Raw genomic sequence first — 6,427 nt, forward strand, 5'->3', positions numbered from 1 at the left:
AAATCCCACGTCATGCTGCAGTAAAAGTTACATCCGCACTTCATACAATATTTATAGTGTAAATGAAAGAAGCCCTACAGTCCTATGACGTTAATCTTCCTGCTCTCTTTATCACTTACCACCCCGCCCCGCCCCACTCCACTCCTACCCCTCCCTGCAGTTAAATGTGTGCCCTGGGGCCATTCTGATAATGGAGGTAACTAACAATAGAAAATTGATGTAACAAGAAATTCAGGCCACTGAACAAACAAAGAATCATAGTGGATCCTAGGGAGGTGCCTTTAAGGAGGAGAACCAACCATCCCAGTTTGCCCCAAACTGAAGAGTTTCCAGGACAGGTTGGTGAACTCATTTTGAAGAGGCATATGGGCACTCACTTGGGCAGCACATATACTAAACTTGGAACGATACAGAGAAGATTAGCAGGGCCCCTGCGCAAGGATGACATGCAAATTTGTGAAGCGTTCCATATTTTTCGGTTGCAGTTTGTCCCTGGCCCTGGTGGTGTCATGTGGGTGGAAACCAGTCAATGTGTCTCTCCCACATCGATGTTTCTCTCTCTCTTCTTCCCTCTCCATCTGAAGATAAATGCAAAAATGTCCTCAGGTGAGGATTAAAAATAATAATAATAAAGAGGCATATGGCTTTAAGAAAGCTTCATTCAAAAAATATTTATTACATTGTCATCATATAAGAAATTATCATGGGTCAGGCATGACACTGGGCTCTGCTACTTAAAGCCTGCTGCTACTGAGACAAAGGTCAGGGTTTCATTCCCACAAGAGCCAGAGCACTTTTCTGTAATCCCAGACTTCATCCTTAATGTCAATCATCTAGGCTCCTAAGCTTAGGGAGGGTGGCACAGGGCTTTAGAGAGTTAATAATTCCAGGAACTCACTACTATTTGGAACAGCATCTCAAAGCATAGATCATACTGGCACTCTTTTTTCTGTGGTATTGCCCATTTTGTAATTCTCAAAAGAATAAATCAAAGCTGCTGAAAAGGAGCTCAGTCATAATGATTCAATCAACTTGATTATCATTTCTCTGCACCAGGCTGCTCTGGATAGCTTGAGGATTGTCAGGTGGGATGTAAAGCCTTCGCCGCCTGTACCGGCTACATTCAATGAAAAGCTCTCTCCAGGACTCCTGGTAAACAAGTCATTTACAAACAGTTACTGAAATGGGGTGCAGGGCTGTAGGAACACATTTATTCCAACCATCTAGGCAAAGGCAACCTGATTAGCAATTGAATAGCCAAAGGTATTGAAAGGGCCCCTTGATTATGTACACTGAAAAGTCAAAATTAGCATTGCTCTATTTAGTATCAATAGTGTCACATAGAGTGACTGTTATATCACCTCTGATTAAGGCATCCTCACCTTATAACATGTGGAGAAAGCAAAAAATCTCCCCTTTAAGTCTTTATCACATACCAGGTACCCCATTTCTGCATTCTTGCCTTACATTTCCTCACCTACCATCACTAGCCTTCCTCAAGATCAACACCAGTTCAGGGACTTTTGCTCACAAGTGTTTTATTGCTTCTCAGTTACCTATTCTTCAGATGGCACCCTTGAGTATCTCTATTTTTCGTGAAAAACCAGATTGTGGGACCCCCAGCCCGCGCTGTTGTGCACACCTGGCCTCGCCAGTAGAAGCCGCAGGCTGGCTGTGTAGGCAGAAGTGTCATGGAACATGCATGAGTTGTGTGCAGCAAAAGAGGCTTCTAGGTTCAAAACCAGAAATTCTACCCTGAAGCTAGCATTTTTTAAAAAGTAGATAGAAAAAGGTACAACAACAAGTTTTTCTTATGAAAAAAATGCCTCCCTCCTAACAAATCTGAAGTTTCTACAAGCAATAGGTCAATGGTGTCTTCTTAGAGAGCCTTCAGTAGTTTGAGAAAACATTATCCTGCAAAGGTAATGAGTAGCAACTTATTACATATAGTTATTTCAGAGTTCAAAGGAAAGATAGAACAGGTGGATAAATTTTGACTTCAAGTTGATATAAATAGGTATTTTAAAATAGTCACAGGTAACTGACTACAAGGAGATTGTGAACAAAGATACAGGTAATGGACCTCACAATCTTATCAAAGGTCATCAGCACTCTTTCTCTCTTGCCTTTCTTCCCTGTAAGAGATGGGAAGGGCTGACCCTTGGTATAGACTTGCTAGTCATGCTGCCATGAGGACTTAAAACAAATTGTGCCCATCACTTATCTGAATCTATTTAGAAGACAAGGAAAGTGTTTAAAAATGGCTAAATACTACCAGAAATTTTTTTTTTTATCCTCACCCGAGGACTTTTTTCCATTTTTTGTTCAGATGGAGTGGGAGGGGGAGAGAGAGAGAGAAACATCGACGTGAAAGGGACACATCGAGTGGTTGCCACCCTCACAACCCAACCAGGGCCGGGGACAAACTGCAACCGAAGTACACCCCCTTAGTGGGAACCAAACCTGGGTCTCTCTGGACCATAGGCTGATGCTCTAATTGCTAAGCCGAACTGGCCAGGGCCCAGAAATCATTTTAAACAAAGACAGGACTCATAGATTTAGATACCTGCAAAGAAGATATTTGCAGTCCAGTAATTTTAAAACCAATCTACCAGACTCTTACTTATATTTTTTTAATAGGAGAGAAGGCATTGTCATTCACCCTTTCCAGAAGTTAAACCACTTAATGAAAGAGGTACGGTGGAATGATTAAGAATTTAGACTCTGAAGTCCTATCCAGAGTTCCAATCCCAGTTCCACCATTTGTTAGTGTTTGTGGCCCACAGCTATTTATAATTTAGTTTGTAAGATAGAAATAACACTATGGTGGTTCATACAAGCTAGGGTTGTTTGAGTAGGAGTCAATATGTGCCTAGGTATAAAAATTCTTGTTAGTTGTACTAATCATTTTTATTAAAATCACTACACTTTCTGAATTTGGGTGGAAATTTTTGCTAAGAAAACAAGAGAAAGAAATATTCCTTTATCTCAGACCTGTCAGAATGGCTGCCATCTACAAATCATCAAACAACAAGTGTTGGTGAGGTTGTGGAAAAAAGGGGACTCTAGTACACTGCTGGTGGGGAATGCAGACTGGTGCAGCCACTGTGGAAAACACTATGGTGTTACCTCAAAAAATTAGAACTTGAATTGCCATTTGACCCAGTGATCCCACTTCTAGGAATGTACCCTAAGAAGCCTGAAACACCAATCAGAAAGAATATATGTACCCCTATGTTCATAGCAGCTCTATTTACAATAGCTAATATATGGAAACAGCCCAAGTGTCCATCAGTAGATGAATGGATAAAAAAGTGGTGGTACATATACACAATGGAGTACTATGCAGCTGTAAGAAAGAAAGATCTCTTATCCTTTGAGATGACATGGAGGGACCTGGAAAGTATTATCCTAAGTGAAACAAGTCAAGCAGAAAAAGATAAATACCACATGATCTCACTTATTTGTGAAATATAATGAACATAACAGTCTGAGGAATAGGGTTAGACCCAGAGATGTGGAAGTAGGGTAAAGACTGACAACCCTCAGAAGAGGGGGTGGTGGGGGAGGAAAGAGATAAACCACAGAACTTATATGCATGTACCGCATAACCAATGGACATGGACAACAAAGCCAAGGACGAGATGGGGGGTATGGGGAAACGGGTGTCAAAGGGAAAAAAAGGAGAAACATCTGTAAGAAAAATAAATTAATAAAAATAAATTTAAAAAAATTAAATTAAATTAAAATTAAAAAATTTTTAAAAATCTTTCTTATTTCTGAAGGAAGGAGGAAATGAAGCCGCAGTAATTGTGTTAACTGTCTTGAGTGGGAAAGTCTTCAGTAAACGGATGTTGTACAAGTCATTGGCTATATTTATTGCTTCAGCGACAACAAATCTTAGCTTTTCTGGGATTATTTTTTTTGACATATTCTATTCCTATATTGTGACAAACTTCTGGAATTTCTCAGAAGTTCCAAAATTATGGCATCTTCCTGATGGCTTTTTCAAAAACCAAATTCCTGTAAGCCCTCCTGTTCTGATTTTATGTTTAAAATGTGGTCACCTTAGCATTTTCAATTCGCACCTCCCTGGTCTCTGGCCAGCTCCTTTTTTTTTTTTTTTTTTATCCTCACCCGAGGACATTCTTTGTTCAGACAGAGCCGGAGGGAGAGAGAGGAAGAGAGAGAGAGAAACATCGATGTGAAAGGGACACATCGAGTGGCTACCACCCGCATGACCCAAGCAGGGCCGGGGATAGACCGCAACCAAGGTACATGCCCCTGGCGGGAACTGAACCCAGGTCTCTCTGGACTGCAGGCCGATGCTCTAACCGCTGAGCCAAACTGTCTGGCCAGCTCCTTCTGAGTCACACAATTCCAGCTCATTCTGATGAGGAAACTGTGCTCATATATTCTTAGGAAATTGAAGTCTATTTCTGGCACTGAGTAAGCACAGAATGTTGGATCTTTGTCAGAAAGCTTCTAGAACTAAAACTAACTTCAATAGAACATTCACAAAGGCAAAAGAATAATTTCAAATGAGATCATAGTGTGTCCATATGGAAATATACTACTTTGTTTTTATTGATTTTAGAGAGAGAGGAAGAGACAGAAACATTGATCTGCTGCCTCGCGCACACACTCTACTGGTAATCAAGTCCACAACCTGGGTATGTGCCCTGACCATGAATCAAAAAAGCATCCTCTTGGTGCATGGGATGATGCTCACTCAACCAACTGAGCCACACCATCCAGGGATATACTGTACTTTATTCAAGACCTAACCGAAATGCCATCTACTTCATTAACCTTTCTCAATTCCCCCCATCATTTTGTTCCCATGTTGAAGTTGACAGTACTCTAGTAATACTTTCATTATGGCATTTGTCATGTTGTAACTGATTTATGTACAAGTCCAACCCCTTTCTCCTTTCCAAACCCCCTTTTTTCCCACAGTGTATGTGTCCTCCAGATAAGAACTCCCCTTAATAGTCTCAGCAACTACTACAACTTAGCACAGAGCCTATGTCCCAAGCGCTTGTTAAAAACAGCAGACCTTAGTGCTCACCTACATCAGGTTCTTCGCTCCTCCTCAGTACACAGAAGACCATGAATCCTAGACCACTTGGGCACAGTTCTTCCTAGTCAATTGGGAGCAGAAGTGATGAGTGTTGCTTCCGGTTGATACCTAAAATGTGTGAGATCCCAACATTGTGGCAAACACTCCACGTCCATGCGGTTGCACCTCCAGCAGCCTTGTTTCTGGAGTGAGCTGCCTGCTGCTCAGTTGGGAAATGATTGAAAAATAAACCTTTGTGGTTTAAACCACTGAGATTTAAGAGGTTTTGCTACCAGAGCCTGTCCTACCCTATCCTGACTAACACACAATGATGACAAATATTTTAATTTCATTAGATTCAGACATCAGATTGGAAGCATCACAGTGTCAAGAAAAAGCACTCCATTAGGAGTCAGAAAATAAGATGTGTACATGCATACATGTTTGTGTTTTAACCACTGACAAATTCTCAGTGATTTTACTCCCTTGGGTGTATAACAAGGGCACCGAGCTATGATTTGGAGGCCCATATACTATGATTCCATGGGTTTGAAGAAGTGATAATGACCTGCTGGGTCGAATGCTCAAATTTAAGAAATTATTGCTGCATGGGCTATAGGCCAGAAAAGGTCACTGTTCACTACAAATCTTGAGTGAAATCTCATTTATACTTCAGCCAAGTGTTTTATAGGTGCTTAATAAGAACACTTCCGTGTAAGAGCCACTTTCAGAAGATAATGATTTCTATACAATTATATCTATTCATCTGAATTATCTGATGATTAAAGACAGATTTTTGTCTACAATTGGCATTGCAGAATCAAGAGCTCCTAAGAGGCTCCTAGGGTTAACCTGAATAGAACAAACCATCAGAAGGAACATATCAGCTATGGAGAAGAATGAGATTGTAGTCCTAGCCAGTTTGCTCAGTGGTTAGAGCGTCAGCCCTTGGACCAGAAAGCCCTGGGTTTAATTCCCACTAAGGGCACGTACCTCAGTTGCAGTTTGTCCCCGGCCCTGGTTGGGGTTGTATGGGTGGCAACTGGTCGATGTGTTTCTCTCATATTGATGTTTCTCTCTCTCCCGCTCTATCTGAAGATAAATGCAAAAATGTCTTCAGGTGAGGATAAAAGAAAGAAAAAAAAAAAAAGAATAAGATTGCAGGTGTAACTCAATGGGCAGGTCTAATGTGGCAGCTTTTCATTTAAGCAGGTGGCTTTGAAGTGATGCAGGCAAACCTGTGAACTCTGAGCTGAGCTGATGAAGGCCCATTAAATGCATTTAAGCTCTGGCACCTTCTCTGGATATTTGCAGTGTTTACACCAGGGGTAGCTGAGGTTAGGATCCCTCCTTCACTAGGGATAT

The 6,427-nt window shown here is 41.2% G+C and overlaps 1 non-coding gene across 1 annotated transcript; it reads left to right on the top strand.

Annotated features, from left to right (window-relative positions):
* Positions 1-369: 369 nt before the first annotated feature.
* LOC118619529 lies at positions 370-476 on the top strand. The gene has a single exon (XR_004957288.1). It is a non-coding gene; the product is annotated as a U6 spliceosomal RNA (small nuclear RNA).
* The last annotated feature ends 5,951 nt before the right edge of the window (positions 477-6,427 follow it).

Source organism: Molossus molossus, unplaced genomic scaffold (assembly GCF_014108415.1).
Source record: "Molossus molossus isolate mMolMol1 unplaced genomic scaffold, mMolMol1.p scaffold_m16_p_6, whole genome shotgun sequence".
Taxonomy (NCBI): domain Eukaryota; kingdom Metazoa; phylum Chordata; class Mammalia; order Chiroptera; family Molossidae; genus Molossus; species Molossus molossus.